Source organism: Mobula hypostoma, chromosome 14 (assembly GCF_963921235.1).
Source record: "Mobula hypostoma chromosome 14, sMobHyp1.1, whole genome shotgun sequence".
Lineage (NCBI taxonomy): Eukaryota > Metazoa > Chordata > Chondrichthyes > Myliobatiformes > Myliobatidae > Mobula > Mobula hypostoma.
The window spans coordinates 26,993,456-27,017,446 of NC_086110.1; the positions used below are offsets into that span (position 1 = coordinate 26,993,456).

At 39.6% G+C, this 23,991-nt stretch overlaps 1 long non-coding RNA gene across 2 annotated transcripts in view; it reads left to right on the forward strand.

Annotated features, from left to right (window-relative positions):
- Nucleotides 1-1,882: 1,882 nt before the first annotated feature.
- The window catches only part of LOC134356483 (uncharacterized), a 108,814-nt gene continuing 86,705 nt past the window's right edge, over nt 1,883-23,991 (forward strand). For both annotated transcript variants that reach the window (XR_010020360.1, XR_010020361.1), the window contains exons 1-3: nt 1,883-1,914; nt 12,744-12,892; nt 13,972-14,102. This is a non-coding gene — a long non-coding RNA (uncharacterized LOC134356483). The remainder of the gene's footprint in view (nt 1,915-12,743; nt 12,893-13,971; nt 14,103-23,991) is intronic.

Sequence of the window (23,991 nt, forward strand, 5' to 3'; positions counted from 1 at the left end):
TGTCTTCTCCTTGGACCTTTTGAATTCTTTCCAAGTCTTTTACAGAGAAGACTGTTCTCAGTCCCTCTTCTTGTATTCTCGTTATGTTGGGCGGTCATTAGTAATTCTGTTTATTGTGACATACAATATTCAGAACTTGATTCCACATTGCTATCAGTCCTCCCTCAAAGCATTCAAATAAATCTGCACTTGTTTAGCTTTTTCAGGAATTCACTTAACTACAAGAGTCTGAACTCTTCCCCAGAATGCTAGCATCTTCTCCACATTTATGTGATTGATATTGCCTCATTACCATGAGCTTTTGCTTCTCTGCTTGTTCACGAATTCTTGAAGTTCATTAAGTGTCAGGCCTTAACCACCTCTGATTTGATTGCCATCAAAATTTGTTGGTCTTCCTACTGTTATGAGGTGGCCAAATCACTTCCTCAAAAATATTCTCCCACTGGATTCTTCCGTTTTCCCATTAGGTGAGTGTCGTTCTGTAAAGCTAAATCCAGAATTACAAATCATAGTAACACCTCCCCCGCCCCACCCCCCTTATTGTACTTGCTTCATATACACTGGCTAAAAAGTATGTAGTCATAGTCATACTTTATTGATCCCGAGGGAAATTGGTTTTTGTTACAGTTGCACCATAAATAATTAAATAGTAATAAAACCATAAATAATTAAATAGTAATGTGTAAATTATGCCCAAAGGAGGAGTTGTAAAGTTTGATGGCCACAGGAAGGAATGACTTCCTATGACGCTCAGTGTTGCATCCCGGTGGAATGAGTCTCTGGCTGAATGTACTCCTGTGCCCAACCAGTCCATTATGTAGTGGATGGGAGACATTGTCCAAGATGGCATGTAACTTGAGAATCTTGCGTCTTCTATACTTTTTACATTGAATGTCTCCAAGCTAATATTCATTATCATCATTATGTGCTGTGTCATGTGACATGGGCAATTATGGTTTCCATGATCATGATTGCTCTTGGCAAATTTTACTACAGAGGTAGTTTGCCATTACCTTCTGTGCAGTGGTTTACGAGATAGGTGACCTCAGCCATTATCAATACTCTTCAGAGATTGTCTGCCTGGCGTCAGTGGTCACATAACCAGGACTTCTGATATGAACCACCTGCTCATACAACCATCCACATACGATTGTGGGGGAGCTAAGCAGGTACTACACCTTGCCCAAGGGTGATCTGCAGACTAGCAGAGGGAAGGAATGACTTACACTTCATTTGGTAGCGATGTATCTCCACCCTACCGCTCCAAAGTTAATATTGGGGTAATTGAAATCCCCCATTAAGTTAATGTTGTCATGAACTTAAAACACAACACACATTTGACCACATTTATGCTACCAATACACAGTGAAAGCCACATAAAGGAAATTGGCAGATAAAAATCTCGCACTTCAAGATTCAAGAGTGTGTAATGTAATTTCCATTGCACAAGGAGAACAAGATAATTGTTACTCTCGATCCAAAGCAACACACTGAGATAAAGAACACAATAAATATAAGTACATAAGGTAGCTTATATTCTTAGATTGATTCTATGTACATAAAGTGACATTAGACACAAGAGTGTCTGTACATGAGGTGATGGTCAGGAAAGATATATAGTAATGGTGGGGTTGTTAGTGGGTGGAGGTATTGCGGTGTCTTTCACTATTTACAGAATCCCTTCATATGTATGTACTTCTCAGAAATTTGCCTGTAAGTTTATTACTCCATCCTCCTCAGAGTGATTGTGGGGAATTGGAAAGAATATAGAAACAAGTAAGAATGTTTAAATCTTTTACTATATCTTGATTTATAACTACAGTATCTTACGCAGGAGAATAGACTTTCAGGGTGCTGATGGATTGTTTACAGCTGACAGTGGTGACTGACGCCCTACCTACTCACAGTCCACCTGTAAGTGCTATCAGAAACTATGTAGCAATCAGCAGAATGTATACCAGGATCTTGTTGCTTTCCCAAAACAGAGACCGTTCTAGCCTGTTGTAGAGGTCAGCCACTGCACTAAATGAACTGGATACAGTCTGCATTCTTTTATTCCTCAAAAGCTGAATTGGATGGTCTCAAAATGCACATCAGTCAATATTTTTTTACAGAATACTTTTCTACCTTTGTTGGTATTTGATGTAAATTACTTCATAATTTTATTACTGTATTGCTTGACTGGTGTTTTAATGTTGATTATTGCTATTCTAGATTTAAATTCAGAAAAAGGGTTATATGATAGCTATTTTTTCCATTAACCAGTCTGCATGTTTGACTAATTCTGTTTGAAATTTTAAAGGTAGTTTCCCTCAGTCTTTTGGTAATGGTAATGATTCCTGCATGGTCAATGCAATCTTTATTAGCCCAGAAGACATAGAAGCAGAATTTAACCATTCACCCCATTGAATCTGTATTCTGTCATGGCTGATTTATTATCCCTCTCAACCCTCTTCTCCTGCCTTCTGCCCATAACATTTGATGCCCTGACTAATCAAGAACCTATCAATCTCTGCTTTAGATATGCACAATGACTTGGCCTCCACCACTGTCTGTAGCAATGAATTCCACAGATTCGTCACCCTTTGGCTAAAGGAATTCCTCCTCATCTCTGTTCTAAAGAGAGGTCCTTCTATTTGCTGCCCTCTGGTTTTACACTCACCAACTATAGGAAACATCCCCTCCACATCACTCTATCTCGACCTTTCAATATTCGATAGGTTTCAATGAGATTTCCCCTTCCCCCACCCCCACCAATAAATCTTTTTGAATTCCATTGAGTACAGGCCCAGAGCCAGCAAGTGCTTTCATTCCCGAAGTTGCTCTGCACACTCTCCAATGCCAGCACATCTTTTCTTAGATAAGGGGCCCAAACTGCTCACAATACTCCAAATGCAATACATTGCATTTTCCTTCCTTACCACTAACTCAACTTGCAAGTTAAACTTTAGAAAATCCTGCACAAGGACTCCCAAGTCCCTTTGCACTTCTGATTTTTGAATTTCCTCCTCATTCAGAAAATAGTCCACATCTTTATTTCTGCTACCAAATGTTATGTTTTGTAACTCCAGAAATTATCAAAAGAAAAACACAGGAGCCCAGGATGATGTGTTTACTTTGTTTTACTTTACTGAGGCATTCACATATGATGTGGTGACATTACAAAGTATGCCATCCACGGACTTCGTACCTATAACCTATAATGAATTATGTAAACAAAGAATGCTTGAACAATATATTTACAATATTGCTCAAATATTACTGAAATTCTAAATATAGTACACCAAAATGCTTGACCACATGTTTCCCAACACTGTATTTCATCTGCCTCTTCTTTACCCATTCTCCCAATCTGTCAAAGTCCTTCTACAGACTCTCTGCTTTCTCAACACTACCTGCCCCTCAAGACCTTTGTGTTGTCTGAAAACGTAGCCCCAAAGCCATCAATTCCACCATCCAAATCATTGACATATTATGCAAAAAAAGCAGTCCCAACACCGACCCTTGTGGATCACCTCTAGTCACCGGCAGCCAACCAAAATAGGCTCCCTTCATTCCCACTCTTTGCCTCCTGCCATCAGCCAATCTTCTATCCATGCTCGCATCTTCCCTGTAATACCATGGGCTCTTACCTTATGTGTGCACCTGTCAAAAGCCTTTTGAAAATTCAAGTAAACAACATCCACTGACTCTCCTTTGTCTATCCTGCCTGTTATTTCCTCAAAGAATTCCAACAGATTTGTCAGGCAAGATGTTTTCCTTAAGGAAACTGTTGTGTATTCAGTATTTCAGTAAGATTTGAGTGATGTTGTAAATATATTGTTTGATTAAGCATTCTTGTTCATTTAAATAATTCATTACAGGTTATATGTATAAATACATGAATTGCATGCATCATGATTCTACCACATAATAGGTGCGTGCCTCGTTTAAAGTAAAGAATGAAGTTAGATTTGCATTCCTGACTCTCTTGTGTTTCCTTTGAATTAGTTTTATGTTTTGAAGCAATGAGGTACTTTTAAAATGAAACTGAGCTGGCTACTGACATGTTGATGTTCAAGATGAAAAAAAGTGCAGCGAGAAATTACCGAGTAAAAAAAAAGCAGCACGTGCAGAGGTATCAAAAAACAGAAAAATTCATGGGTTCATAAACAGTGAGTATTGGGTGATAATAATCATATATAGAAGTAGAAATGGCTTGCATTCAATTGTGCAATGGGTAACTGGCTCATGTATACTTGACTAATTGAACAGTATTTTGAAGCAAGCACATTAGCCAATGAGAAATAAGTATCAATTTTGCAGAATGCATTGGGTTTTAAGGCATACAGTTCACTTTGAAATTTAACTGCTTCAACCAAGCCCACAGAAATGAGCTTTGCTAATATCATGAAGATAATATAGGAACACTTAGAACGAAAACCATTGTTGATTGCAGAACACATAAGGGGAGTCAAAAGGAAAGTGAGTCCATTTTAGTGAATTTGGCTGAATTGAGATTACCTGAGCATTGTCAGTTCAACGATAGGCTTACTGATGCACTGAGAGTTCATTTATTTTGTAGAACCTTTTAAGAAAGCATTCATAAATGGCTCCTAACTGAAGCACAACTTAAATTTAAAAGAGCAGTTGAAATTGCTGTATCAATGGAAACAGCTGACAGAGACACAATTGAGTTGTACTCAGGAATGAGTGAGCATGAACAAAATTGTAATATCCAAACAGAAACTGGTCTGGCCGAACAAATAGTGTTACTGTTGTGGCAGGGACTCACATTCACCAGACCAATACAGATTTAAAGTTGAAACTTCAGAAAATGCAACAAAGTACGACACATACAAAGAGCATGTTGGACAGACAAAACTAAATGGACTGCACAGGGAAGAGATAAAGATAAAAAGTTAAGTTGCAGTTTCAAGTAGAGCTCTAATCTGCATGTAGGTGAAAAATCTGATAATGATGAGAGTGACACAGGACTTTATACCTTTGAGACACAATACCTTTGATATTTACAATGTGAAAACTAACAATAGACAAGCAATATGGCTTACACCAGAAGTAAATGACAAATTAGTTAAAATGGACTTGGACACTGGTTTGGTTGTTTCAGTCATTCCACAAGATTAGTTTGAACAGTATTTCAAAAATGCTGAACTGAAGCCTGCAGACAACCAACTTCAAATTTATATTGGAGAAGAGATAACTTCCGTGTGAATGACATTCGTGTCAGCGAAATACAACAACCAACAAGCCACAATGAGCTTGTATGAAGTTAAAAGCAGGAGGATCAGCATTGTGGGTATGTAATTGGCTGAGACAACTACAACTTGATTGGAGACCCATCCACCATTTGCATGTCACTTCCCCTGCAATGAAGCCAACTGATAGCAAATTAAGAAAGGTACTGGATGATGCTATAAGGATGATTCTTTATAGCATGTGTGATAAAGTGAACTAGTTCCCATAAAGGCTGAAGGAAATCTTTCCAAGATTGAGTAGAGCCTATGGGCAACACCGTTGGTCCCAGCAGCCAAGAAGAGTAGACCAATCAGGACCTGTGGTGATTTTAAGGGTACCATCAACCCAGTACTGAGAGTAGATCAATCCCCTCTGCTCAGGATAGAGGATATCTTTGCAACTGTTTCTGGAGGGAAACACTTCAGTAACATGGACTTAGCTGACTCCTATCCACAGATGGAGATGGGGAGGAATCCAAAATATTTCTCAACACAAACACTGACAAAGGACCTTATCACTATAACAAGCTTTGGAGTAGCATCGGTACCTGCACTCTGGCACAAAGCTATGGACCAGGCACTGCAAAGCTGCCCAAGCATTCGGTGTTATGTGGATGAGATTATTGTAATGGGTAAGGATGACAAGGAGCATCTCCAAAACCTCAAGACAGTGTTAAAAAGATGAGAAGATTATGGGCTCAGAGCACAAAGCAATAAGTTTAAATTCTTTAAAACAAGAATCACTTACTGCAGTCACACTATTGAAGCACAAGGATTACACAAGTATACTGGCAGTAGATTCATGTAGGTTTTGCCAAGCACAGATTTCTTGGTAGTAGTGGATGCAGCTACAAAGTGGCCAGGTGCATTCCCAGTCACCTCCACTACAGCCTCACACACTGTTGATGTGTTGAGAAGCCTCTTTTCAAGGACTGGTTTCCAGTCAGTGACAATTGACCACAGTTTGTGGTGGAATAGTTTCAGTCATTCCTAAAAATGGATGGAATAAGGCATATTACATCTCACTGTGAAACCCCCCTGGTTTCCTTGACTGCGTAGTCTAGGGAAGGCACACTCCAGTCTCGCCAAACCCATGAAATTGAGACAGCTGTTCCACCCCAAACCTCGGTTTGTGTGGATGCTGTGTAATCTGCTACCCTGTTACAAATTTGTGCCACAAAGTAACAGTCAGTACACTGCATACAATTAAAGGAATTATATTTATGAACTTTAACTTAACTAAAGAGTTAGTAAAGAAAAAGAAAATCAAAAGGGACCATTTTAATTAAACCATCAAGCATGCACAAGTTGGAGCTCAGTGCTTCACCAATATTCACCGATCCTCAGTTGATCTTGGCACCTGGCTGCATCGAATCACGGTCCCGCACCGGGTCGAATTCTAGGACCAGTTCTCTCCAGCATTTTCTCGCTTCCTCTCACGCTGAACAAAAGCCCCAAGACCAGCCTTCGTGTCCCTCACCAAAAACCTCCCACCCATTCCACCAGTCTAATTGGATGGCACACATTCCTCATCATCCCTTATCTTCAACAATAACTCAAACAGGCTGAAAGCGGAACAGACTGCTCTTACAGGACTGCTAAATGGAATACCTGTGGCATAACAGTAAAAATGTGAACCAGGCCATTACAATTGTATCGCACAGCTGTAAATGGCTTGGTGCAAAGGTCTGTCCAGAGTCTAAAGAATGCACTGCAAACAATGTTAGTGGAAGACACTGCACTGACACTGAATCGGAAGCTCGCAAATTTCCTGCTTGCATATCACAATGAAGCACACTCCACAACCAACAACTCTCCAACTATGCTGTTCCTTGCTTGTCCCTTGCACTCACGCTTGGATTTTCTCAGATGCAGGACAAGCAGCTGAGACAGATTGAAGTCTCCTCAAACCTGGAGGTTCAATGTTTCATTCCTGGACAAACAGGCCTGCAAAGGGACAACAGAGGTGATCATAAGTGGGTACTTGGAAATATTAAGTACAGAACTGAATCAGTCTCCTGCACAGTGGAGATTGCATCTGAAATCATCTGGAGGTAACACATTGATCACAGCACAGTCAATTGTAGAGTAGAAAGGTGGCTACCACTGTTAGAACCACTTCCTGCAGTCCCAGAGTTAACTGCTACAATCACCATTGAGAAGGCCCTAGAACCTGAGATTGTTTCACAGCAACAAGTCTCACCTGCCAAGCAGGGTGATTCCCCCTTGTCAGGAAAGATATTATCTCACAAGAGTAAAACATCTTCCACAGTGATTAAATCTTTAGGCCTGAGTGGGACATTCTAAAAATTTACTAGATTAGATTAGATTAGATTATGAGGACACTCAGTCCTTGTTTATTGTCATTTAGAAATGCATGCATTAAGAAATGATACAATGTTCCTCCAGTATGATATCACAGAAACACAGGACAGACCAAGACTAAAAACTGACAAAAACCGCATAATTATAACATATAGTTACAACTGTGCAAAGCAATACTGCTAAAGAGCAAACCATGGGCATGGTAAAAAAAAAGTCTCGAAGTCCCGATAGCCCCATCATCTCATGCAGACAATAGAAGGGAGAAACTCTCCCTGCCATGAACCTCCAGTGCCACAAACTTGCCAATGCAGCACCCTGGAAGCACCCGACCACAGCCGACTCTGAGTCCGTCCGAAAACTTCGAGCCTCCGACACCGAGCACCGAGCACCATCTCTGCCGAGCAGTTTGACCCCGCCCCGGCCACCAAGCAACAGGCAAAGCCAAGGATTCGGGGCCGTCCCCTCTGGAGATTCTGGATCACACAGTAGCAGCGGCAGTGAAACAGGCATTTCAGAAGTTTCACCAGATGTTCCTCCGTGCTCTCATGTCTGTCTCCATCAGATCAGGATTGTGCACAGCACCCTACTTGACAGATAACAGATATTCATCATCGGAGTGGCTGCTGCGCTCTGCGTCGCGCTGCCATCTTCTCCTCTAATATGCTATGGATGTCCGTATATAGCAGTTGTATTTTATTCTGTGTATATAGTTGAGACGTGCTCTTTAATAAATATGAGTTTATACTGAAGCAGGGAGGAGTGTTGTGTATTTAATATTTCAGTAATATCTGAGTAATATTATAAATATATTGTTTTATTAAGCATTCTTTGTTTAAATAATTAATTACAGGTTATATGTAACAATACGTGAACTGCATACATCATGACGCTACCATGTGATAAGATCATTACTAAGGCCTCCACAATCTCTTCAGCGACCTCTTTCAGAATCCTGGATGTAGTCCATCTGATCTAGGTGACTTATCTGTCTATAGACCAATCAGCATCCTCTCATTAGTAATAGTAACTGCACTTACTTCTGCACCCTGACACCCTCGAATTTCTGGCATACTGCTAGTGTCTTCCACTGTGAACTTTGACGCAAAATATCTATCAAGTTCGTCCACCATTTCTTTATCCCTCATTAATATTTCTCCAACGTCATTTTCTGAGGTCCAATATCCAGTCTCGCCTCTCTTTTACTCTTTATATATCTGAAAAACCTTTTGGTATCTTTTATGTTATTGGCTGGCTTACCTTCATATTTCATCTTTTCTCTCATAATTTATAATTGTCTTCTGTTGGTTTTTAAAAGCTTCCCACTCCACTAACTTCCCTCTAATTTTTACTATATTATGTGCATTCTTGCTTTTATGCTGTTTAGACCTCTAGTCAGCTACGGTTGCCCCGTACTCCCTTTAGAATACTTCCTCATCTTTGGGATGTATCTACCCTGTACGTTCTGATTTTCCCCTTGCAATTGATCATCACTATGCTTGGTTTGAGGCCCTCCGTTGGTCAGGGTCGACCATGGATGTTGTGTCCTAATTGTCTACATGATACGCAAGCCTGGGCAGTATAAAATGGAATGCAAGCTGTTGCCTATTTAGCAGGCTCCCCCTTTCCATGTGGTTGATGAATCCAAAGGTATCGCAGAGACCAATACAGTTCAGCACCAGCAGCGTCAAAGGAGTTGCCAGTCAGTGTAGGACCACCTTAGGCATTCCAGCTCTGGATTTACTCCCAAAGCATTTCCAATGAGTGGGTATAGCCGTGAGGCAGCAGAGGTTTGAGATCAGAGTTTTTCTTCTCCAAGTTAAGCTGCCAACCACAGCTGACAAGCCCACCTGCCCAAAGTAACTGCAATTAAAGTGCCAGTAACCTGTCTTTGTCCCTTCTGCTGTCAGTAGAAACATTTTTGGCAGGCTTAGTATCTAAGTAATACGTGAAGACCAGGAGCTGGACTTACTTGTCAGAGGCCATTTGAGACGCATGTATTAGAAGCATCTAATAGATAGTGGGAGCTTATCCCCACTGCTACCGCCAGCTATAACAACCTCAAGGAACCTATGCTTGGTTAGTATTTCTTAAATTGCTGAGGTGCTTGCAAGAAGGTCATCTAATAATATAATCAGCAATTAATTATCACTCCACAAGCACAACAAAACACAATTCAGATGCTAATTCCATTTACTGGTATATTGGAAGTGTTATCATCTTATCTAGAGAAAAGCATGAAAGCAATAATTAAAGTGATGTTTTAAAAGCTGATTTCACATTCAGATCATGTTGGCTCCAGTTTTAAGTTGTAGAGAGTGAGCATATCAAAAGCTGATGTTATTCTTTGTTAAGTTAGTAACTTGGGTGGTAATTGACTTGTAAGCCGACTGCTGTTTTAAGGTGGGTTCATGTAAGATCAGGAGGGGACAGAACCTGGAAAGATATTTGGCCAGCAGCTTATCAAAGAGGATCGGTTATCCCTGCTATTCACAAATGGGCTGGCCCTTCACTGGGCCGCTATCTAATCTGAGAGTTGAAATTTACCCCATGTCTAGTTGTCTGGTTGTGTGCTGTGTAAACTAATTTTTCATTTTATTTGAAATTTTGTATCATACCTCTGAAGTGAACTGTTTCTATAATGAAATCAAGCTGGTAAAACCTTAATGTATATTGTAAATACTAAATAAAAGCTAATTTTTCGTCAAAAATGTAATATGGCAGTACAGCCATTATTGAAGGTTATTTAATCTAAAACAATTCCTTTATTTTTGTTTATACTTTATTTAAGAGATCTTAAGCTACTTGATGGAAATAATCTGAAAACTGAAATAGTTACAGTAAATGACTGTATCCTGAAGTCATGTCATTCTATGATTTGGACTACATTTCTGCATCCATTGTTTATAAAAGTATACTTGCATTTGAAATATTGAATTATTGCTACCAAGAGTGTAATCTGCTTGTGCTTGTTGCAAAAAATCCAAAAAGGGAAAAATATTGTTAATATTTCAGTAATGTAGTCAGCAGTATTTTTAGTTGTGCGTCAATGAGGGAATTTATTGTTCGTCTCACAGGAGAGGCATTATGCTATCCATTAAGTTAAATAAATACACAATTTAATGAAGTGATGCACAGATTATAATTTGAGTCTTAAAGTGGATGAAATATTTTGCCTTATTTTAAAACTGAATAATTTATTTTGAAATAGTCATGCAGAAGATAAATCCCTTTCTTTCACTACAATCCCCAGAAAGTTTTAACAGTCTATTGCTGATAGTCCAGCTGCATAGATCAAGAGATGTGTCAATCTCTTCTATTATATGTGTCAAATAAGGGTGGATGAGATGTCTCTCAGGTGACCTGCTGAGAGGAAGGGGTGTAGTATTTGTCAGGCAAATATGTCCAGCTATTTATATCTGTAAGCAATCCTCATCATTTCCCTGACATGACAACCTTTATATATTCAGCAGGGGGCAATGCTTGAAGCATAAGGACAAGGTGTGGCAGATGTGGCCCAGATAAATATACAAAAAGACTAGTGTTTCGCTGAGTGGGTTCTTGGTGTCCTTTTTTAATTTCACTTGGTGAAAATGTTTCGCCCCTTTTCATTCTGCTGCTTTATCTCAACTTCTGATCTAAGTGAAGCAGCAGCCTTTCAAATTGAACAAACCTTGTTTCAAAAAGCTCTTCAGCTTCTGACAAGATGTACCTCATTTTCACTTGAAGCCTTCAGCAAGGTCACACCTTTTTAATTTATTTTCTGTAAGGAAATCTACCAGGTTGATAAAACAAGTGCCAAAGCTCGCTGGAGGTCAGTCCTGTGGTTACTCATGCATTGAAAGGATAAAAAGCAGTTAACTACAATGGATCACAAAATAGAATGTTACTAACCATAGTCACTTTCATTTATTAAGGACATTGTTTTTATAATAGTTGTATTAAAATGTTTTAGTAGATTGATTTTGGCTGTTTCTATCTTGTAGGTAAAATTGTGAGATTTGATTTAAATTTGAACCTATAGTAGATACAAAACTAAAACACATCATAATTAAATTATTGCAACAGATTAAGTTACTTGCCTATTGGATAATTGGATAACTTTTCGATGGGAAAAGCAGCTAATGAGATTCAAGCGATATTTTCATCCTTTTATGGTTTTGTGACTCAATGAGCTATGATTAAACTGGATAATCAACTTTCAAATAAAAACAATTTTGCAAAACATGGGTGGTGTCAATGTTTGTTTGCTGTGTTATTATAATATAACAATATAACAAACTGTGTCACTATGGCAGAGCTAACACCACATTTCAAAATGCAGGTGTTTTGTGGTAATGAATATAACTTTCCATCAAATGCATAAGACTCAAAATGGGCTGAGCAAGCAATTTGCATTAACAATCAACCAAAAAGCTAAGTTGAAAAGACCTTTTTTAAACTTTTTGTAAGCATGGTTGGATGTAAAGGATCCTGTGGCACAATAAGGGAATTTTCCATGGCCAACAGTAGCAAAAGAGATTAACCAGTCAGTTGTCTCATGAACTATTTGTGGTATATTACTGTGTTCAAATTTATTGTTGGATTTGTCTATGGAACAACAGTGATTACATTTCAAAGACAATTTGTTGGTTGTTAAATGTATAATAAACATCTTAAGGGTGTAAAAATAAAAATAAATACAAGCTCTTTCACCTAATCCTAGACAGAAAGAATCTGTTAAATAAAACCTGAAACTTGACATTCCTGCCCTGTCCAATTCACTGGCACAAGTGTTTCAAATTGGAGATTCTGTGCCAGTCCAAGAGATGGCCATTGGCCGGGGAGGCATTTTGTCTGTGTTGGGCAGGAACAGTGATTCCAGCCACATTGTCAGCTGATCATTAGATTTATGCCATGTCACTCTGGAAGAATCTGGAAGAATGCCCCACAGAAATTTTGTTTTTTTTTAGCTTTTTTCATTCCCAATTGATCAAGCAGGAAGGAAGTGGATCCCCTCTGTGCTGATTGTTTTTTGTTCCTACTTAAAACAAATTAGGAATTTAAAAGGATTTGAGTAAGTTTCAAATCATGTCTCAACTGATGTGAACCACTGGACTTTGAAAGTCAAAAAATACATAATTTCCCAAAGTTGATATATCCTTAATATTCCTTTTTATCTCTTATGTTCTGTCATTGTTGCAGAAAGAAAAAACTGTGCAACAGCAGACAATTTGCTGGAGGAACTCAGAAGGACTGTGTATTTTCGATTCAATGCTACAGAAGAACCTTGGTAATCCAAGATCATAGAAAATGAGAAGACGGCTTTCATAGAAAGAACTTGAAAGAAAAGAGTAAGTAGGAAGTCTGAATGACCTATTCTTGTTTTTGTATTCCTTTGGAGTAGCAGACGAACGGTTTCATCTCCATTCTAGTTCAACTGATCCTCAGATAATCTGATCATAAAGCACTAGGTTTGATAATCCGCTATCAGATGTAAAAGCTGACTGTTTTAAAATCTTACTTCCTGAGGAGATTGGGGTGAGTGAGGCATGGGGTGAGTGAGGCACTCCTCCCCCATTCTAACCAACTTTTACAGGAGTACCATCAAGAGCGTCCTGACCAGCTGCACCACAATCTGGTACGGGAATTACAAGGCATTTAACCGCAAGTCCCTACAAAGGTTTGCAAGGACTGCTGGGAGGATCATCGGGGTCTCTCTTCCATCCTTCAGAGATATTTATCAGAAGCTCTAGGTACTCAGGGCCCTCAGCATTGTCAATGATTCCTCCCATCTACACAACAATCTCTTTGACTCCCTCTCATCAAGCAGAAGGTGCTGTAGCATTAGGACAAGAACTGTTAGGGAAAACAGCTTCTCACCCTGGCCTTAGGACTACTGGATTTCCTGCCACCACCCCAGGCCTCATCATTCATGAAGTGCCATAAGTAAACTGTTATACGTTTACTGTTTAACTTGTGTCGTAAATGTGCCTTATTATTTGTTAAATTACTTGTGGTGATATTACTTTGTGTTCAGTGTATGAGATATATGTACTGTGTTATGCGCCTTGGTCCAGAGGAATGTTGGTTTATTTGGTGGTATACATGTGTATAGTTGAATGAAAATAAACTGAACTTGAAGTTGGAATCTTACTGTTTTCAATTCCATGTCAAAGCAATAAAATGAAAATCTATGGAAAGAAATTTCAACATTAGTGGATCCCATCCATGTGTCTGCATGGGTATCTTTTTTATAAGAACATTGTTTTAATTATGTTACAAATTTGAAATAAAATGTTTTCCCTTATAGAAGGTATGATAAAAATGAAAGATAGTAAAACAGCATATGAGAGCTGAAAGGCACATGAAAGGTATGGTGAATTTATCTGTCTCTTCTTGCCACCTAGAAATTGTTGTGTGTTCCTTTTAGAGCATGAATCTTGACACAAGCTCAAGAAGTCATACCAGATCTGATAAATCAGAAGACCCAAAGAAGCAGCATGCCTGTCATGAAGAAGAAGAACAATTTTGGAGTGGAGACAACTACATCAGTCCTTCATGGTGAGTGTGGGGACAAGAAGTCAGGGAAAGTTTATGATGGGTCTCGGCCTGGAAAGTCTACTGTTTATTCCTTTCCGTCGATGCAGCCTGACCTACTGAGTTCCTCCAGCGTTTTGTGTGTGTTACTCTGGAGTTCCAGCATCTGCAGAATTTCTTGTCTTTCAGTATTCTTGTACCCTCTAGCTCCATGTTTAGGCCGGTGAGACACTTTTCGCTTTTTGATGGCAAGGAGGACATAAATAATCTTCCAGAAATAGTAGGGGACAGAGGGTCCAGTGAGATGGAGGAACTGAGCGAAATACATGTTAGTAGGGAAGTGGTGTTAGGTAAATTGAAGGGATTAAAGGCAGATAAATCCCCAGGGCCAGATGGTCTGCATCCCAGAGTGCTTAAGGAAGTAGCCCAAGAAGTAGTGGATGCATTAGTGATAATTTTTCAAAACTCGTTAGATTCTGGACTAGTTCCTGAGGATTGTAGGGTGGCTAATGTAACCCCACTTCTTAAAAAAGGAGGGAGAGAGAAACTGGGGAATTATAGACCGGTTAGCCTAACGTCGGTGGTGGGGAAACTGTGGGAGTCAGTTATCAAAGATGTGATAACAGCACATTTGGAAAGCGGTGAAATCATCGGACAAAGTCAGCATGGATTTGTGAAAGGAAAATCATGTCTGATGAATCTCATAGAATTTTTTGAGGATGTAACTAGTAGAGTGGATAGGGGAGAACCAGTGGATGTGGTATATTTGGATTTTCAAAAGGCTTTTGACAAGGTCCCACACAGGAGATTAGTGTGCAAACTTAAAGCACACGGTATTGGGGGTAAGGTATTGATGTGGATAGAGAATTGGTTAGCAGATAGGAAGCAAAGAGTGGGAATAAACGGGACCTTTTCTGAATGGCAGGCAGTGACTAGTGGGGTACCACAAGGCTCAGTGCTGGGACCCCAGTTGTTTATAATATATATATTAATAACTTAGACGAGGGAATTAAATGCAGCATCTCCAAGTTTGCGGATGACACGAAGCTGGGCGGCAGTGTTAGCTGTGAGGAGGATGCTAAGAGGATGCAGGGTGACTTGGGTAGGTTGGGTGAGTGGGCAAATTCATATGGCAGATGCAATTTAATGTGGATAAATGTGAAGTTATCCACTTTGGTGGCAAAAATAGGAAAACAGATTATTATCTGAATGGTGGCCGATTAGGAAAAGGGGAGGTGCAACGAGACCTGGGTGTCATTATACACCAGTCATTGAAAGTGGGCATGCAGGTACAGCAGGTGGTGAAAAAGGCGAATGGTATGCTGGCATTTATAGCAAGAGGATTCGAGTACAGGAGCAGGGAGGTACTACTGCAGTTGTACAAGGCCTTGGTGAGACCACACCTGGAGTATTGTGTGCAGTTTTGGTCCCCTAATCTGAGGAAAGACATTCTTGCCATAGAGGGAGTACAAAGAAGGTTCACCAGATTGATTCCTGGGATGGTAGGACTTTCATATGAAGAAAGACTGGATGAACTAGGCTTGTACTTGTTGGAATTTAGAAGATTGAGGGGGGATCTGATTGAAACGTATAAAATCCTAAAGGGATTGGACAGGCTAGATGCAGGAAGATTGTTCCCGATGTTGGGGAAGTCCAGAACGAGGGGTCATAGTTTGAGGATAAAGGGGAAGCCTTTTAGGACTGAGATTAGGAAAAACTTCTTCACACAGAGAGTGGTGAATCTGTGGAATTCTCTGCCACAGGAAACAGTTGAGGCCAGTTCATTGGCTATATTTAAGAGGGAGTTAGATATAGCCCTTGTGGCTACGGGGATCAGGGGGTATGGAGGGAAGGCTGGTGCAGGGTTCTGAGTTGGATGATCAGCCATGATCATAATAAATGGCGGTGCAGGCTCGAAGGGCCGAATGGCCTACTCCTGCACCTATTTTCTGTGTTTCTATGTTTCTATACTTTAACCAAGCAATTTCACCAGACGTTATTAAGTTAAACTTAGGTGGAAATACTGAATGTATCATATTGCACACAGTGATAAAGTCACTATCTCTTGGAAAGTGTCAAGGCTAATATTATTCAGGCAGACCAATATGGTAATTAGTCACTGCATATTAGAAAAAAAATACGCTGTGAAACATACAGAAAATATAGTTTACTTACTAACAGGATTTGAGTGGCAGAAAATGTCTGCCTTGAAGCCTGAGTCACTGGCAGAATTGGGTGAGGTTAATATAGTTAAGGCCCAGGATCTTACCGATATTTGGACTTTGAATATCTGGAAATCCCCATGTTCAACTTGATCCCAAAGGAGTAAGGAACCATTGATACAAGTGATAACCCTTCCTGTAAGGGCTATCTATGTGTCCTGTCTAGTTGTTGAAATATGTTGGATACAGTACATTACCTCAGAATAAATGAAACAATTCTGGGCTGCACAATTAATAATGGATTTTGTAAAGTTGCCAGCATAGCCAGAAAGTTAGTCTGAAGTTTCCCATATGTGATAGGAAGAAGATAGGCAAGCCCAACACGGAATCATTGTGCAGAGTACGACTTGTCAGCAACCATATTGTTTTATACAGATTTTCAATTTAGAGATGGTTTGATATTATAGAGTTGGTGTGAAGCTCGAGATAAGCATACCTCAGTTTCTGGGAATTCATTTGTGTGGAATAACTCCCTCCCCTTTCCTACTTGTTCACTTGAGATACATCAACTGCTCACCACCTTATAATTTTATCATCTTTATTGAATTTTAACCCTACATCACAATATCTACTTTACTACAAAGCATCACCAATCTCTACATTTATCTTATCCTTAATTTCACTTCAATCTTTGTGTTATAAGTTAGTCCTTGTCATTTCTTTAGAATTAAAGCAGTATTGTCGATCATCATGATACTCTTAGTGAAAGTCATATGAAGAGTCAGAACTTCAGTTGCAAAATTTTGAAAGCAATGTTGTTCAGGTTCATTGTCAGTTTCAGCATGCTGCTTCCTATGGATGTGTCAGAAGTGGGTGCGCGGCCGTCAAATAACTGAAATGTTCCCGCGCACGTAGCCTTTTGTTGCCGCGCAGCAAGTATTTCTAGTATGCATATTACAAAAAAAACATTTAAATTGATACACAGTTTTCAGAACATGTAAAAAAGTTTGCTGATCAGATTTCCTGTTGGTCCATGCAGCTGTAAAACAAATCAGAGGAAATGTTGGTTACAAGTTCCACAGTGGTCAGCATGTAGCATAGCAGGTACAATCATTGTAGCTTGTTCTAATGGGACATCACATAACACAAACAGCACATTTCCAGCTATAGGAGTGTTATTGATCCTGAATTAATCGATAAGACCATATGATATGGGAGCAGAAGTAGGCCATTCAGCCCATTGAGTCTGTTCTGCCATTCAATAGGCTGATCCAATTCTTCCAATTATCCTCACTCCCCTGCCTTCTCCCCATACCCTTTGATGCCCTCGATAATCAAGAACCTATCTATCTCTGCCTTAGATGCACCCAATGACTTGGCCTCCACAGCCGCTCGTGGCAACAAATTCCTCAAATTTACCACCCTCTTACTGAAGTAATTTCCCGCATCTCTGTTCTAAATGGACATCCTTCAATCATGAAGTTGTGCCCTCTTGTCCTAGACTCCCCTACCATGGGAAATAACTTTGCCATATCTAATATGGCCTTTTAACATTCGGAATGTTTCTATGAGATCCCCCCCTCATTCTCCTGAACTCCAGGGAATACAGCCCAAGAGCTGCCAAACATTCCTCATGCAGTAACCCTTTCATTCCTGGAATCATTCTTGTGAATCTTCTCTGAACCCTCTCCAATGTCAGTCTATCGTTTCTAAAATAAGGAGTCCAAAACTGCACACAATAGTCTAAGTGTGGTCTCATGAGTGCCTTATACAGCCTCAACATCACATCCTTTCTCTTATAATCTATACCTCTAGAAATAAATGCCAACATTGCATTCGCCTTCTTCACCACAGACTCAACCTGGAGGGTAACCTTTAGGGTATCCTGCACAAGAACTCCCAAGTCCCTTTTCATCTCTGCATTTTGAATTCTGTCCCCATCTGAATAATAGTCTGCCCGTTTACTTCTTCTGTTTACTTCAAAATGCATGACCATACACTTTCCAACATTGTGTTTCATTTGCCACTTCTTTGCCCATTCCCCTAAACTATCGAAGTTTCTCTGCAGGTTCCCTGTTTCTTCAACACTACCCGCTCCTCCACTACCTTAGTATCATTGGCAAATTTAGCCACAAATCCATTAATCCGATAGTCCAAATAATTGACATATATCGTAGAAAGCAGTGGTCTCAACGCCGACCCCTGTGGAACTCCACTGGTAACCGGCAACCAGCCAGAATAGGATCCCTTTATTCCCACTCTCTGGTTTCTGCCGATCAGCCAATGCTCCACCCATGCTAGTAACTTCCCTATAATTCCATGGTCTCTTACCTTGCTAAGCAGCCTCATGTACGACACCTTGTCAAAGGCCTTCTGAAGAGCCAAGTACACCACACGTACTACATCTCCTTTGTCTACTGTACTTGTAATTTCCTCAAAAAAATTGCAGTAGGTTAGTCAGGAAGGACCTTCCTTCCAGGAAACCATGCTGGCTTTGGCCTATCTTGTCATGTGCCTCCAGGTATTCCATAATCTCATCCCTAACGATCGATTCCAACAACTTCCCAATCACTGATATCAGGCTAACAGGTCAGTTTCCTTTCTGCTGCCTCCCACCCTTATTTAGTACCGAAGTAACATTTGCAATTTTCCAGTTATCCAGTACAATGCCAGAATCTATCGATTCTCAAAAGATCATTGTTAATGCCTCCGCAATCTCTCTGGCTAATTCCTTCAGAACACGAGGGTGCACTCCATCAGGTCCAGGAGATTTATCCACCCTCAGACCATTAAGCTTCCTGAGCACCTTCTCAGTCGTAATTTTCACCGCACATACTTCACTTCCCTGACACTCTTGAATGTCCGGTATACTGCAGATATCTTCCACTGTGAAGACAATGCGAAATACTCATTCAGTTGCTCTGCCATCTCTGTGTCTCTCATTACAATATCTCCAGTGTCATTTTCTATTGGTCTTATATCTACCCTCAACTCTAATTTACCCTTTATATACTTAAAAAAGCTTTTAGTATCTTCTTTGATACTTGTCACCAGCTTTCTTTCATAATTCATCTTTTTTTCTTCCTCATGACCTTCTTAGTTTCCTTCTGCAGGTTTTTAAAAGCTTCCCAATCCTCTGTCTTCCCAATAGTTTTATCTTCCTTGTATGCCTTCTCTTTTGCTTTTACTTTGGCTCTGACTTCACTTGACACAGTAGTGTCCTTCTGCCATTCGAAAATTTCTTCTTATTTGGAATATATCTGTCTGGCATTTCCCTCATTTTTCGCAGGAACTCCAGGCATTGCTGCTCTGCTGTCCTTCCTGCTCGTGTCCCTTTCTAGTCAACTTTGACCAGTTCCCTTCTCATGCCATTGTAATTTCCTTTATTCCACTGAAGGACCAACACATTGGAATCTAGTATCTCCTTCTCAAATTTCAAAGTGAACTCGCTGATATTGTGATCACTGTTCCCTAAGGGTTCCTTAACCTTAAGCTCTCTCATCACCTCCTGATCATTGCACAACACCAGAACACTCCAGATATTGCAATGATGGGTTGCAGTGAGGATGGAAACATGTTCTTAGGCGATGGGGAAGAGGGATTCAAAGCGATCAGAACTGAATAACAGATAATAGTGCATGTAGGAGACATGTTCTACCTGTAAAGAACTAGCACAGCCTTTGAAGATATCATTGTACAGTTTCTGAATACCTGTAAACTAGAAAACCTCAATGCAGAAAATTCCTTGTCCCCATTCTTCCTGCTCCTGTATGCTGAAATAAATTTTGGTCTTCTCTCCTTGAGTATAGAGATCACACAATCTTCTTAATGCAGTGATGAACAGCTAACTGTCAAATATGGAATAGATCAGCATTGGCTGGCCGGAATGAACGAGCTGAAAATCAAGGTGATAATCAAGGTTTCCTGGAATTCCATGACAAAGCAGTTAAGAAACATGGGAGGTTGTAATTAGAAATGTAGGATTTCAAAGGTTGCAGTCCGGGCAAAAAATGCAGTGTGATTGTTTAACATAGCATCATTTCTGAGGAAATGGGATTAGTAAAACTTGTATTAGTGCGAATTCTTCTTCAGGTGGAGCATCCAACTGCAGATTAATTTTGTGTTCTGCACAGTTGTTGATATCAATTGAGGGAGACCATGAGGAATACTAGAAAAGATTTTAAACGCATTCTATAAAAGGAGGAGATAAATTTACTGGTAAAATATTTCTGAACTAAATTTTTTTTAGTTTTTGTCCATTTTCAGCAAGACAATATCACTCTTTTTGGAATTACGTGAATGAATTTCTGGTGCAATTTTATATATTACTGGTTTCAATAATTAAATCTGTCAAACTCATTTAAAATTCCCACCAAATATAATAACGTTTATCCTAAATTTTGTTTCTTGGTAGTAAACTCACTTGTCTTCAATCTTCAGTTTTTTTATTGAACATCTAAAGCAGAGTAAACTGTCCTAGGGCATTTCAAAAGAGCATTATCAAAACAAACTTTGATGTCAAATTAAGTAGAGATAACAGAATACAGGTTTACCCCGCTATCCGAAGGTAGAATGTTCCTATGAAACGGTTCGTAAGCCGGAATGTCGTAAAGTGAATAAGCAATTACCATTTATTAATATTGGAAAAATTTTTGAGCGTTCCCAGACCAAAAAAAATCTACAAAATCATGCCAAATAACACATAAAACCTAAAATAACAGTAACATACAGTAAAAGCAGGAATGATATGATAAATACACAGCCTATATAAAGTTGAAATACTTTCCTGCAGCACTGTCTAGCACAGCGAAAATCTCGCGGAAGCGCTCTCAGCAGAAACACTCTCTCCAGTAACCTTTAAGCAATGAAGCTGCCAAATCATACCAAATAACACATAAAAATACACAGCCTATATAAAGTAGAAATAATGTATGTACAGTGTAGTTTCACTTACTGGAATCGGGAAGACTCCAATAAGTTGCAGTTTTGTCACAGTTAAACACTTGCTTATACAAATAACCACCTGACGCAATCGGCAATCGCCTCTGATCTGGGCCAACATTTACGTGCCGGGCGGCACCTAATTAATTAGCTTGTTTATTTTGGCTTTCTTAAAGATGTGCTGGGTGCGTTCCGACTACCGCTGCATTCTTCACGGCAGTGTATCAGTCCGCAGCCCGGAGGTTGGGGACCACTGCTTAAACTATGAAGCTGCCCTCGCCTCAGAAACCGATCAAACCACCCATGACTACTTTTAAATTCCACTTTCATCACCATCATCCAGTGCTTTCTGTTTCAGCTTATTAAAAAGACTGACTGATTTAACCTTAAGTATAAGAAAACTTAACGGAACACCACGCTTTGTACACCCATCAATCCACTCAATCAATAGACTTTCCATTTTATCTATTATTGGATTCCGACCAAGAGAGACCACTTTGCTATGAGCAAAACCAACAGTAACATCAGCAGCTTTCAAAATTCTTTCTCTCTGTGTATAAATAGTGCAAGTGGTGGACGCAGGCGAGTTGAACGCGCAGACAATGTCCTTACTTCGTTCACCACGATCGAAATGCTTAATTATGTCTAGTTTTACGCTAAGTGTAGTACCCTTACGAGCTCTTTTAGGCTTTTCCGATACCTTAGAACTCATCTTGCTAACGGATGCACAAAATAAATCGAGATAAAGCACGTGTTTAAGCAATGCTGGCTAGAATGCAGTTCCGGGGGAGGAGCTTGGCCGTTCAGCCACGCGCTGCCTTTTATCACGTGCTGCTTTTTTTCGCTTTTTTTCACTTTTTCACACGCTGCCTTTTTTCATAACAGTGAAAACACCTGCTGTTAGTGAAAACAGGTAACTAATGTAGGTCTTTTGTAACAGCGAGGTGTCGTAAAGCGAACGTTCGGAAAACGAGGGCCACCTGTAGATGGTGAAAGAGAGTTTTTAAAGAAACTTAACAGAAGGGAGAGAAGTGTAGAAGCAGACTAGTGTATGGAGGAAATTCAAAACCTTAGAGCCTAGGTAGTTCTCAGTAATGAGCAGATGTTCAAGACAGATATTCAAGAAGATGGAATTGGTGAACTGTAATCTTGAAAGAAAGTAAAGCTAGAGGAGGTCGAAGAGATAGAGAGCAGTGAGATTGCAGTGAAATTTGAAAATAAGCATGCACATTTTAAGATTGAGCACAGATAGGTTGGAAGCCCATGCAGGCCAGCCAGCACAGGTTGCAGAGTTATGGAGGAGCTCCAGTTTATGTAGGATAGGAGGTGAGAGGCTGGTGAGGAGAGGACTGGAATAGTCAAAGTTAGCAGTACTAAAATGTTTAAATTTCAGAAGCAAATGGTCTAAGGCTGGGTTGAAATTGAGCCAAATCATCGAGGTTAAAGAAGCTCATCTGGGTAATGAAGCAGATATATAATCAAATACTCATCTCAATTTTGCATGCAACACCAGTGTTAGAAGAAGACTAATTTAACTTAGTTGTTAGGGAGTAAATTGGAGTCACTTGTTAGGTAACACATTTTGGTAGAGTGGAAAACAAGGAATTTGATCTTCATGATGTTGGAGGAAACTTCTGTTCATCTGGTACTGAATGATAGACGTGCATTGATACCTGTCTCCGAAAATAATAGATTGAAAGTTTGCACCTACTCTTAAATATTGCATTATCCTGTACTTGCAAACTGTCCCAACCCTTTCTCTTGGCCTTTGCTGTTCAGTCTTCCATTGACAAAGCTTTCATCAGTCTTAAACCTCCTTTTTGAAATTCCCACTCTAAGCCTGCCCATTTTACAATTTATTGCACTGCATTTAAAATGCTGCTCAAAACATGGCTTTGCAGCCTTGAGCTTGGCTGTCATTCTGAAGTCTTTTGCTCCTATTGAGCATCTGCTTCTGCTCTGTAAAGTGCTTTGTTGTACTTTGTACTTTGAAGGCAATCTATACATGCATCCTTATGTTGCTGACAGTATCTTTCAATACCATATATCTTTGATGAATATTTGTTATTTAAAAGAGATAGAATAACATTTACATTTTCTGTGCAGGGTTTGTGAAATTTTACCCTTTTTAGTTTACTTGGAAGTAGTCTCGTGTCAGTGTCAAATAATTGTGCATTCAAATCTCACAGCCGAGACTTGAACACAAAATCTAGGTTACTACAATGTTGAGAGACAGCTGAAGCGTTGGTAGTGCTATGTTTCAGTTGAGATATTAAGCCAAGGTTCACATGCCCTCAGAGGTAGACAGTTCTTATGATAAGCAGGTATCTTTAGAACAAATATCATTAAAACAGAATATCTAGTCATTGGCACATTGCTGCTTTTGATGTTGACTGTGCTAACAATGGCTTTTTAGTTTCTAAATGACAACAGTAGCTACATTTTAAAGTATTTGATTGGCTGTAAAATGTTTTGATGTGTTCTAAGATCATAAAAGGTGTTTTCTTTCTTTTCATTTCATATTCAGTCTGAATTCTGTGTGAAATTTTTGTACTAGGCACTGTCAAATCACATATTTAAGATAATCAAGCTGATAAGTACGAAGTTTAGCACTTGTACTTTTGTGATGGTTTCCTAAACTAATTGTTAATTGCATTCCAGATTCTAATTTTGCATTTAATCCTTTTTTTTTGCTTTCTTTCCTAATACATTTGATCCAAAGAAACCACTTACCTCTTATTTCATAAAGTCATAGTTATTCAGCATGAATATAGGCCCTTTGGTCCACCATGTCCACGCCGACCAAGATT